Genomic DNA, 12,659 nt, shown 5'->3' with positions numbered 1-12,659 from the left:
CATGATCCTCCCAGCTGCAAGGGAGGCAGGGAAATGAGTGTTTTGCCTGGGCGTCCTTGTGTCCACCTAAATATCAGGACCCTCTTCCAAAGGAAGAAAGGGGGAATGGAGACTGGGTACGGGGAGGTAACTAGCAGTCTGCCACAATGTCCCTAACTTACTGTGGACAAGATGCTCTTTCTGTATGTTTTTGAAAAATTAATGTCCTTACATGTTCACTGATGAAAGTTTGCAAAATACCAACAATTTTCAAAAGAAAAGAGCAGTGATCACTAACTCTGCTTCCTAGAGACAGCCGTTATTGCACTGTAGGCAAGCATTTTCCAACTCCTGATTGTGAGGGCATGTCTTAAATTTGATTTTATGTCCTGCTTTTTCACCATATATTTTGCATGTCATTGAAAACTCTTCACAAATATTTTAACTGATGACATAAGATTCTATCACATGGGTGTAATTACATGTACTGTAATTTATTTAGTCATTTCTCTAATGGGAATTTAAATTGTTAGTAATTTTTCATTATTAAGAATAAAGAAATTTCCTGGGCTTTGACCTCATTTTGGATTATTTTCTCAAGTTTGGTTCCTAGCAGTGAAATTACTGGTTCACATGAGTTGAAACGATACACAGTGCTAAATTGCTTTCCTGAAAGTGACTCACCTCACTCTCTCCAGGATTAAGAAAATCATATGAGTAGAGATTTAAAAAACATCATGCCTGCTTTCACCTTGGTGGTGGCGGTGAAATTATTGTTTATTGAAACATTCTCCCCTGTGCCTCTTAGTTTATTGATGTTCTACCACATGGCTGTTGTCATCGTGCTGTTGAAAGGATAAGCCCATGGGCATCGTAGCCCACAGATTTGGAACCCTACTCCCCCAATTTCATTAATGTTCCAGAGAGATCTTTGGCCAAAGCTCTGTGCCTCATGTATTGGGTGATTCTGACCATCCTGTCGGTAGTAAGATTTTCACCTTCTCAATATTTCCCTGCTTCTCTGTCCCTGCCTGCTTCCTTGAGGGCTTTGATGAGCAGAAAAGAGGCAACACCCCCCTCAGTCCTGGCTTATCTATTCTGAAGGGTTAACTTTGTGGTTGTCCTTAACTATTTGTCCATTGCCAGTTCATGTCCCTTTGTGGAGATGAACTAGGGGTGACAATCTTTGGGGCCAGGGCAAACATGGGACCAGTTCCCCGTGCACAGCAGCAATAGCAGCTAGTGTTGAATGAGTGTGGATATGAAAGTTGGTGTCCCCCAAATTCATATGTTGGAACACTAATCTGCAGTATGCTGGTGTTTGGAGATGGGGCCTTTGGGAGGTCATTGGGGCATGACAGTGAAGTCCGTATAAGGGATTAGTGACCTTATAAGAAGAGACAGGAGAGAGTGCCCCCCGCCCTTCCTCTCTCCCTGCCATGTGAGGACATAACCAGCAAGAGAGCCCTCATCAGGAACCAGATCTGCCAACGCCTTGATCTTGGACTTCCCGGACTCTAGAACAGTGAGAAATACATTTTTGTTGTTTAAGCCACCCAGTCCGTGGCAATTTGTTTCAGCAGCCTGAACTAGGACACAACCAAAGAAAGTTGAAGTTTTGCCTTCTCTGAGCCTGAAGAGATCTCTCTGCCTTTCCTTTTATAAAGTATTAAAAAATAAAAGACATTTTATTTTGTAACAGTTTAAGACATACAGAAAAACTTCAAAGACAGTACAGAGAGTTCTCATGTACTTCACATCAAGTTTCCCCTATTATACATCTTACATATTATTATGGTACATTTGTCACAATTAATGAACACATATTGATACATTATTATTAGCTAAAGTCCATACTTTATTCAGAGTTCCTTAGTTTTTACCAAATGTCCTTTTTCTGTCTCGGGATCCATACAGGATACCACATTATATTAGTTATCATGTCTCCTTAGGCTCCTCTTGGCTGTGACAACTTCTCAGACTTTCCTTGTTTTTGATGACCTTGACAGTTTTGAGGAGTACTGATCAGACATTTTGTAGAATGTTCCTCCAATGGGATTTGTCTGATTTGTTTTTCTTGATTAGACGGAGGTGATGTGTTTTTGGGAGGGAGACCACAGAGGTAAACTATCATTTTCACCATATCAAGGGTACCTGCTATCAACATGACTAGCACTATTGATGGTGACTTTGATCACTTGGCCAAGGTAGTGTTTAATCGTTTTTCTACACTCTAAAGTTACTTTTTTCTCCTCCTTTCCATACATGCATACTCTTTGGACAGAAGTCCCTATGTGCAGCCTGTGCTTAAGGCGTGGAGGGAAATACTCCACCACCTTGAGGGCAAGTGTCTACATAAATTATTTAGAATTCTTATGCACAGAAGATTTGTCTATTCTTCTCTATTTATTCGTACATTCAATCATTTGTTTATATTAGTATAAATTCATGGATTTTGGGGGGCACAAAATATACATATATATTTTATAATTCTTTTTTTGAGATGTAATTCACATACATACAATTCACCCATTTAAAGTATACAATTCAATGGTTTTTAGTATATTCACAGAATTGTGCAACCATCACTACAATCAATTTTAGAACATTTTCCTCTGCTAATGAGCAGTCACTCCACATTCCTCCCCATCCCACCAGCCTTAGGCAAACACTGATGTACTTTCTGTCCCAGTAGAGTTGCCTATTCTGCACATTTTATTTGATACATACAATATGTGGTCTTCTGTGACTGGCTTCTTTCATTTAGCATAATGTTTTCAAGGTTCATCCACGTCGTAGCATGTGTCAGTACTTCATTTCTTTTTGTTGCCGAATAACATTCCACTATATAGATATACCACATTTTATTTACCCATTCATCAGATGATGGACATTTGTGTTGCCTCTTTTTGGCTGTTATGAAAAACACTGCTATGGATAATCATGTATACAAGTTTTTGTGTGGACATATGCTTTTAATTTCCCTTGGATGTGTACCTAGGAGTGAAATTGCCGAGTAGTATGTTCACTCTATGCTTAACTTTTTGAGGAACTGCCAAACTATCTTCCAAAGTGACTGCTCCACTTTACATTCTCACCAGCACTGTTATTTTCTCTCTCTTTTTTGACAGTAGCCATCCTAATGGGCATGAAGTGCTATCTCACGGTGGTTTTGATTTGCATTTTCCTGGTGGCTAGCGATGTTGAACATATTTTCATGCACTTTTGGCCATTTGTATATCTCTGGAGAAATGTGTATTCAGGTCCTTTGTCTATTTTTTAGCTGAGTTATTTGTCTTTTTTTTTTTTTTTTTTTGTCATTTTTTTGTGACCAGCACTCAGCCAGTGAGTGCACTGGTCATTCCTATATAGGATCCGAACCCGCGGCGGGAGCGTCGCCACGCTCCCAGCGCAGCACTCTACCGAGTGCGCCACGGGCTCGGCCCTATTTGTCTTTTTATTATTGAGTTGTACGTATTCTTTATATGTTCTTGATACAAGTACCTTATCAGATATATGATTGGAAAATATTTTCTCCCATTCTGTGGGTTTTCTTCTTACTTTCTTGATGGTATGCTTTGAAACACAGGAGTTTTTAACTTTGATGAGGCCCAGTTTTTTGTTGTTGCTGTTGCTTGTGCTTTTGGTGTCATATTCAAGAAACTGTTGCCTCATCCAAGGTCATGAAGGTTTATGCCTATGTCTTCTTCTGAGTTTTATAGTTTTAGCATTTACATTCAGGTCTTTGATCCATTTTGAGTTAATTTCTGTAGATGGGGTGAGGTAGGGGTCCCACATCATTCTTTTGCCTGTCGATATGCAGTTGTCCCATTCTTGCCATTCTTGTCAAAAATCAATTGACCATAAACATGAAGGTTTATTTCTGGGCTCTCAGTTCTATTCCTTTGATCGGTATGTCTATCCTTATGCCAGTACCACACTGTTTTGATTATCACAGCTTTGTAGTAAATTTTGAAATCAGGAAGTGTGAATCTTCCAAATTTTTTCTTATTTTCCAAGATTATTTTGCCTATTCTGGGTCCCTTGAATTTCCATATGAATTTTAGGATCAGCTTGTCAATTTCTGCAAAGAAGCCAGTGAGATTTTGAGAGTGATTGCTTTGAATCTGTAGATAACTTTGGGGAATACTGCCATCTTAACAATAATAAATCTGTTTTCCCATACAAATTATATTTTTATTAAATTATATTTTTATTAAATATTATATTTCTATTAAAATATGCTTTCATACTAAATAAATAAGAGATAGCATGCAAAGCAATGTACAGTTTGATATTCTATAGTTATCATTCACATAATATCTTAAATAGTGTTCTTTGATATGAACTGAGAATGTGACATCTTATTATGACTGTGACTGTCTATTCATATCTTGATACCATCTTAGGCTGGGAAATATCACAAAAAGAATGTGTGACAACATTAATATATCCTGGGATTTTACTTGTATCATTGAACAATATATAACACAAAAGTCAGAAGGCATCTTGTGTGTTAAGATTCTTACCTATGGAAGCATGGAGCCAACAAAGCTGAAATGGTACCTTATGTTGTGAAAAAACATGGTCTGCCTCTTGTGTCTGATTTAAAAGCTCAATTGGAGAAAGTTGGAACTTTGCCAAAATTGGATTTTTCCTAATTCAAGAATATTGTCTTGAGCCGTTCTGCAAGATTGTGTGTTATATTGTTAGACAAAAAACTTTGGGGAAGTAATATGCCCTGGAAATTGTTAAGTTGCTTTGTGCCTTGGAGGAAAATTTAAAAACTAAAATAATGTCTCTGCCAAATGTTCTATCTATCCCAGAATCACTAAAATCTATTCCAATATTTTGAAGCAGATCATGGAGAAATTGCCTTCTCCCTTCATTGGGATGAAAGTATGTATTGATGTCCCTTGGCAGAGCCAACTCCTGGTTTACATTTATTTGCACAAGGGCAGCATCAAATGAAGATTTCTATATTCTCAGTCATTTTGGAAAGTGCAAAGACTTCCTGTGGTTTTGGGGTTTTAATTATTGTTTTATTTTGAGATGATTATAGATTCACTCGCAGTTGTAAGAACCAATACCTGAGTGTGATCTCAGGTACCCTTCATGTAGTTTCCTCCAGCTATAACATCTTGCAAAATTATAGTGCAGCATTGCAACCAGAATATTACCATTGATACAGTCAAGATACAGATCATTTTCATCACCACAAGGATCCCTCATGGTGCCCTTTTATAGTCATATCCACTTCTCTTCTGCTCCCACCCCTTCCTTGACCTTTAGCAACCAATAATCTTTTCTCCATTTATATGTTTTTGTCATTTCAAGAATGCTATGTAAGCGAAACCATATAGTGTGTACCTTTTGGGATTGGCTTTTTTTACTTAGAATACTCTGGAGATTCATCCATGTTTTTGTGCATATCAAAAGTTTGTTCCCTTTTATTACTAATTGGTATTTCATAGTATGTACCACAGTTTGTTTATATATCCATTGAAGAACGTCTGGGTTTTTTCCAACTTTGGCTATTATGAATAGAGCTGCTAACAAACTTTCATATACAGTGATGTGGAGATAAGTCTTCATTTCTCTGGGATGAATTTCCAGGAGTGTAATTGTTGGGTCTTATGGTAGTTGCGTGTTTAGTTTTTTAAAGAAACTGTAAAAGTGTTTTCCAGAGTGACTCTACCATTTTACACTTGCAACAGTAGTGTGTGAATAATCCAGTTTCTCCATATCCTTAAAGCATTTGGTGGTGGTACTATTTTTTATTTTAGCCATTTGATAGGTTCATAATGATATCTCATTACATTTTCAGTTTGCATTTCCATAATGACTAATGATGTTGAACATATTTTCATGTGCTTATTTGCCCTTATATGTACTCTTGGTGAAATGCCTGTTCATATCTTTTGCCCATTTTCTAATTGGATTTCCTTTTTTAACACTTGGTTCTTTGTATATTCTAGATACTAGTCCTTTATTGCACATGTGGATTGCAAATATTTTCTCCCACTCTATAGCTTGTGTTTTTATCCTCTTGACAAGATCTTCTTGCATAGCAGAAGTTTTTAATTTTGATAACCTCCAACTTACTATTTTTTTCTTTAATGAATCATGCTTTTAGTGTCAAATCTGAGAACTATTTGCCTAGCCCTAGATCCTGAAAATTTTCTCCTATATTTTTCTAAAAGTTTTAAAGTTTTATATTTTATACTTAAGTTCATGATCTGTTTTGAATTACTTTTTACATAAGATGTGAGACTTAACTTGAATCCCTCCTCCCCCCTTTTTTGGCCTGTGGATGTACAATTATTCTAGCATGACTTGTTTAAAAGACTATCTTCCCTACATTGAATTGCTTTCACACTTTGGAAAAAATCAGTTGGACCTACTTGTGTGAGGTCTATTTCTGAGTTTTTTTATTCTGCTACATTGATCTATGTGTCTTTTCCTTCCACCAGTACCACACAGTCTTGATTATAGTGTCTCTATTCTTCTTTATAATAAAATAAAGTCGTATCTTGGCTAGATCCTTTTCTTTTCCATATAAATTTTAGAATAACTTTGTCTATGTCTACAAAAACTCATCCTGGTATTTTGAAAGAAATCTATATATGAATTTGAGGAGAATTGATGTCTTTATTGTGTTGTTTTCCAATCCATGAACATGGTATGTCTCTCCATTTATTTAGATATCCTTTGATTTCTTTCATCAGCATTTTGTAGTTTTCAGTATGTAAGTTCTGTCCACTTTTGTTAGATTTACACCTATTTTATTTTCTAAGCAATTTTAAATGTTATTGTATTTTTAAGTTTCCATGTCTATATGTTCATTGTTAGTTTGTAGAAATACAATTAAGTTTTGTATGTTTATCTCATGTCTTACAACCTTTCTGAACTCATTTATTAGTTCTAGGAATTTCTGTAGATTCCTTTGGAATTTATGTAAATAATCACATCATCTGTAAATAGAAACAGTTCTATTTATTCCTGTCCTATCTGTATGCCCTTTATCGATTTTTTCTTGCTTTGTTGTACTGGCTAGAACTGCTTGCACTATGCTGGATTATAGTTGTGAGAGTGGATATCTTTGCTTTTTTTCCAGTCTTTGGGAGAAATCATTTGGTCTTTCACCACTAAGTATAATGTTATCTGTAGGTTTTTTGTAGATGCTCTTTATCAAGCTGGGGAAATTCTCTTTACTACCATTTTTCTGAGAGTTTTTTTTTTTTATCATTGATGTGCTTTGAATTTTGTAAAATGCTTTTTTGACATCAATTGATATGATCACATGATTGTTCTTCTTTAGCCTGTTTACATGGTAGATTGCGTTGATTGATTGATTTTAGAATATTAAACCAGACTTGCATCCATAGACTAAACCCCACTTGATCATGGACTATGATTTTTAAAAACATATTGCTGAATTCTATTTTAAAACATTTGTTAAGAATTTTTGTGTCTATATTCATGAGGGTTTTTGTCTGTAGTTTTCTTTTTTTGGATTGTCTTTGTCTAGTTTTGGTATCAGGGTGATAACAGTTCCATAAAATTAATGGGGAAGTGTTTACTCTTCTTTTATTTTCTTGAAGAGACTCTAGAATCAGTGTCAATTTCTCCTTAATCATTTTGTAGAAATCTCCAGTGAAACCATCTGGGTCTGGAGATCCCTGGTTTCTTCTTTTTGGGGGGGTGCATACTTTCTAAATTATAAATTAAATTTTCTTAACAGTGGGCTATTGAATCACCTATTTCACATTGGCTGGATTGTGGTAGTTTGTGTTTTTTGAGGAAGTGGTCTGTTTCATCTAAGTTGCCAAATTTATGTGTATACAGTTGTTCATAGTGTTCCCTTTTTGTCCATTTGACATCCACAGGATCTTTAGTGATATCCCCTTTTTCATTCCTGATATATTGGTAATTTGTATCTTCTTTCTCTCTTTTTTGTCCGTCTTGCTAGTGGTTTGTCAATTCTATTGACTTATTTCAAAGAATCAGCACTTAGTTTTATTTATTTTCTCCAATGTTTTCTATTTTCAATTTCATTGATTTTTTTTCTCTTAGTTTTATTATTTCATTCATTCTGTTTGCTTTGGGTTTACCTTGCTCTTTTTTGTCTAGGTCCTTGAGGTGAGAGTTTAGACTATTGATCTGAGACTTTTCCTCTTTTGTAACATAAACTATTAATACTATACACGTCCTTCTCTACACAGCTTTAGCTGTCTCCTGTGAATGTTGATATGCTGTATCTTCATTGTCATTCACAGTTTAATCTATTTGTTGATTTCTCTTGAGACTTCTTATTCAACCCATATTTTATTGAGAAGTGTGTGTTGTTTAATTTTCAAGTGTTTAAAGATTTTCTTGTAATCTTTTTTGTTATTGATTTCTAGTTTGATTTCATTGTGGTTGGAGAACACACCCTGTATGATTACTGTTCTTTTAAATTTGTTGAGGTTTGTTTTATGGCCCAAGATATAGTCTACCTTGGTATATGTTCTGTGGGCACTTGAATATATTCTCCTGTTGTTAGATGGAGGTTTCTATAAATGTCAATCAGCTCCTGTTGGTTAATGGTGTTGTTGGGTTCTTCTGTATCCTTACTGATTTTCTATCTGGTTCTATAAATTGTTGAAAGAGGGGTATTGAACTCTGTAACTATAATTGTGAATTTGTCTGTTTCTCCTTCCAGTTTATCAGTTTTTGTTTCACATGTTTTGCAGTTCTATTCTTTGGTGCATACCATTTAGGATTGCTAAGTCTTCTTGGTTATTATATAATGTTCCTTTTTGTCTCTGGTAATTTTATTTGCTTTGAAGTCTACCACATCTCATAGTAATATAACCACTCTCACTTTCTTTTGGTTAATATTTGCATGATATATTTTTCCATCCTTTTACTTTCAACCTGCCTATTTTGTTATATTTGAAAGTGGATAAAGTTTTTAATTTACTCTGCCAATCTCTGTATTTTAATTGGAATATTTAGATAATTTACATTTAATGTAATTATTTATATGCTAGTGCTATCATTTCATTTTTATTTTCTGTTTTTTTTTCTGTTTTTTTTCTCTGTTTTCTTCATTTATGAGTTACTTAAACATTCTTTAGAATTTCATTTTTACTTATCTGTAATGTTGAGTGTATCTCTTTGTTTGGCTTTGTTGTTGCTCTAGGTGTTATATTATGTGTACATAACTTATCACAGTCTATTGGTATTGTCATGATACCAGTTTGAGATATAGAAATTTCACTTCCCTTTATGTCCCTTTACTCTTTCTCATTTATAATATAGTTGTCTTAAATATTTCTTCTACTACATTATTTCTTCTACACATCATTCAGGGTTATAAGTTTTGCTTTGACCTTCAAAAGGAATTTAGATAACTCAAGAAGAGAAGAAAAATCTATAGTATTTACTCATATTTTTGATTATCACGTCCTTTCCTTCCTTCTTTCCTTACCTCCCTTTCCCCTTACTTTTGTTCTTCCTTCTTTCCTCCCTCCCTCCCTTTCTTCTTCCTTTCTTTCTTCTTGATGTTTCAACATTTCTTCTTTTCTTGTTTTTTTTTTCCCCTTGCTTTTTTGAGAACTTCTTTTAGGGTAGGTCTGCTGGGGACAGATTCTCTTAGTTTTTCTTCATCTGAGAATATCTTGATTTTTGCTTCATTCCAGAAGGATATTTTTGCTGGGTATAGGATTTGGGGATAACAGTTATTTCTTTTACTACCTGAAAAATATTTTGTCACTTTCTTCTGGACTCTGATGAGAAATCCACTGTCATTCTAATTGCTTCCCCCCTAAAGGTAAGGTGTCATTTTTCTCTAGCTGCTTTCAAGATTTTTTCTTTGTAGTTTTTAGAAGTTTAATTAGGTGTGTCTTCATGTAAATTTGTTTGGGCTTATCCTATTTGGAGTTCACCGAACTTCTTAAATCTACAGGTTTATGCTTCTTGCTAAATCTGGAAAGTTTTCAGCCATTATTTCTTTCGGTAGTTTTTCAGCCCCATTGTCTTTCTCTGGGACTATGATGACATAAATGTTAGATCTTTTACTATAGTATCACAAGTCCCTGAGGCTCTGTTCCTTTTTTTGGTTAAATTCTGTTTTCTTTCTGTTGTTCAGGTTTGGTAATTTCTATTGTTCTATCATCTAATTCACTGATTTCTTTTCTCTGTTCCCTCCATTATGTTATTGAGCCCATCCATTGAGCTCATTTCAATTGTATTTTTTAGTCTCAAAATTTCTATTTGGTTCTTCTTTATATACTCAATTTCTTTTCTGAGACTTTCTGTTTTTTCTTTTTGTTCCTCCAGTTTTATTGAGGTATGATTAACAAATAAAAATTGTATATATTTAAGGTATATGGTGTGATGTCTTGATCTACATGTACATTGTGAAATGATTACCACAATCCGAGACTTTCTAGCTTTCATTTGGTTCAAGTGCATTTGTAGTTGCTTCCTGAAGCATTTTTACCTTGGCTGCTTTTAAATTTTTTCAAATAATTCAAATATTTCTGTCATCTTGGTGTTAGCTTCTATTGATTGTCTTTTTTCATTTAATTTGAGCTCTTGGTTTTTGGTATGATGAGTGATTTTTACTAATACTTGAACACTTCTGCATTGTTATGAGACCCTGTATCTTAAACTTTTTGTTTTAGCTGGATTTTTCTGATGCCACTTCAGCACCACCTTGTCACTGTCAGGTGGAAGTAGAAGTCCAGGTTTTCCACTCGGTGTGCGAGGTGGGGGGCTCCTTGTTACTGCTGGGTGGGAGATTTGGCTCCCTCTCTGGTCTTCACTGACACTGCAGGGGTGAAGGTGGGGAATCATTACTATCTGGCAGAAATGTGATAAAAGTCCTGGATTGAACTTCTGTGACACCACCAAGGCAGCGCTATTGGGGCACCTCATTACAGCCTCAAGAAGGTAAAAATCTAGGTTCCTCACTTGGCCTTTGCTATTGTTGTAGGGGTGGGACCACAGTTTTTATTGTGGCATTTGACTGGAGTGGAGTGGTTATTGGCTAAAAGTTTTTTTCTTGCTAGGCTAGGGCTAGAGAGAACAAGATTTTCTTGGGGCTTTTTTTTCTGTCTGTGTTAGCATTTCTGTCTTGTTGGCTTTTCTGTGTTGCTGGCTTCTTCCGCTCCATGCATGGAATATATGAGGCAAAAAGAAAACCCAGGGAACACACCATTATATCATTCCGTGGATTCTGGGTTCCTAGCTGGTCTGCCTTTTTCTCTCTGTCAGAGTCGTCTTATGTGTGCTTTATACATAATGTTTAGGGTTTTTAGTTGTGTGTAATGGAAGAAACTGAAAAATGTGTGTCTACTTCATCTTCCCAGAAGTGGAAGTCTCCTCTCGACTCATGGATATTTATTTATATTTTGGGTTCTAATCCCATACTGTTTCCTTTTTTTTTTTTGGCTAAAAACCTCCCAGTATGGTCATTAGAGGTGACCATCCTTTTTGTATTCAAATCCCTCTGAGCTGCTTCAATGGTCAGGAAAGAAAGGAATCTCACAGAAGGGCCAATCCTCCATTTCACTGGGCTTCCCAGCCCCTCTTCCATCTGACAGCTTGAGCAGAGGCCTAACTTGAAGCTCTTGGCTCCCCCAATACCTGTCAGATATAAATTGGGGATAGGCTAATTAACTGTTTGCAGGGCAAAAGCCCCAGACCCCTGCTTCTCTTTCCTTGAGACTTGATCTTGCCTGTTTGATTGTGACAATTCTTCCTCCCACCTTAGCTTGTGAGGAAATGGGATGCAGCCAGTGTGATCCCTTATCTGGGGTGACGGCAAGTAAACATGAAAAATGTGCTGGGGAACAGAAAAGGACAGTGATCAGAAAGGCTTTTTCTTTCAACCTAAATCATGATGTTTAGGGCATCGCCTAGAGTTTTCCAGGTTATTTATAACTGTCCATCCCTGTTAGGGGATATATGTTTTATCTAAAAATAGGTAATCTTTCCTAATCAAATGATAAATGTGTGTGCCCCAGATGGAAGCCCCATAGTTAGCCACCTCGTTAACAAAAGTTCGGGTGAATAATGGAAATATTACCAGCATGACACTAGATCAGATGCCTCAATATGCTCAGTGTTGGGCATTAGATCTCTTTGAATTTTCTTAGTGGAAGAACCTTCACAGTAGCAGAGGTAGCCCTCACAAGCCAAGTCTTTTAGAATGGATATTCAAGGTACTTTGAATTCCTACAAGCTAATTATTGTGTGTGTGGGAGGTTATGGTGCATTCCCTTGGAATTTATGTTGTATAGAGCCAGCATCTCTGGCTCTTTCTCTCCAATCCTTATTGAGGGATCCCAATGGGGCATCCAAGCCCCAGACTTAGTGGGTGACTGATACTCATTTCAATTTGCCACGTAAAAAAATCAAACTATTAGAGCTGGCAGGAACCTAATTACTGCTTCTCAATCCTGGCTGTTCATTAGTAACACCTGGAAAATTAAAAACACTAATGCTTGGGCCCCACCTCTAAAGATTCAGACTTTTTTTTTTTTTTTTAAAACAACAAGCCAATAAAGTAGATAGTTTTTAAAAAAAATTTTTTTTAATCTCCATTTAACAGATGGGACTCTGAGGCCCAGGTTAAGTTTCTCCCAGACCCCCTAGTTGCCTGTGGTGAGAGGATTTGAACTCAATTG

This window comes from Cynocephalus volans, chromosome 7, assembly GCF_027409185.1.
Source record: "Cynocephalus volans isolate mCynVol1 chromosome 7, mCynVol1.pri, whole genome shotgun sequence".
In the NCBI taxonomy this organism is placed as follows: domain Eukaryota; kingdom Metazoa; phylum Chordata; class Mammalia; order Dermoptera; family Cynocephalidae; genus Cynocephalus; species Cynocephalus volans.
Note: the sequence above shows the minus strand (reverse complement) of the source record.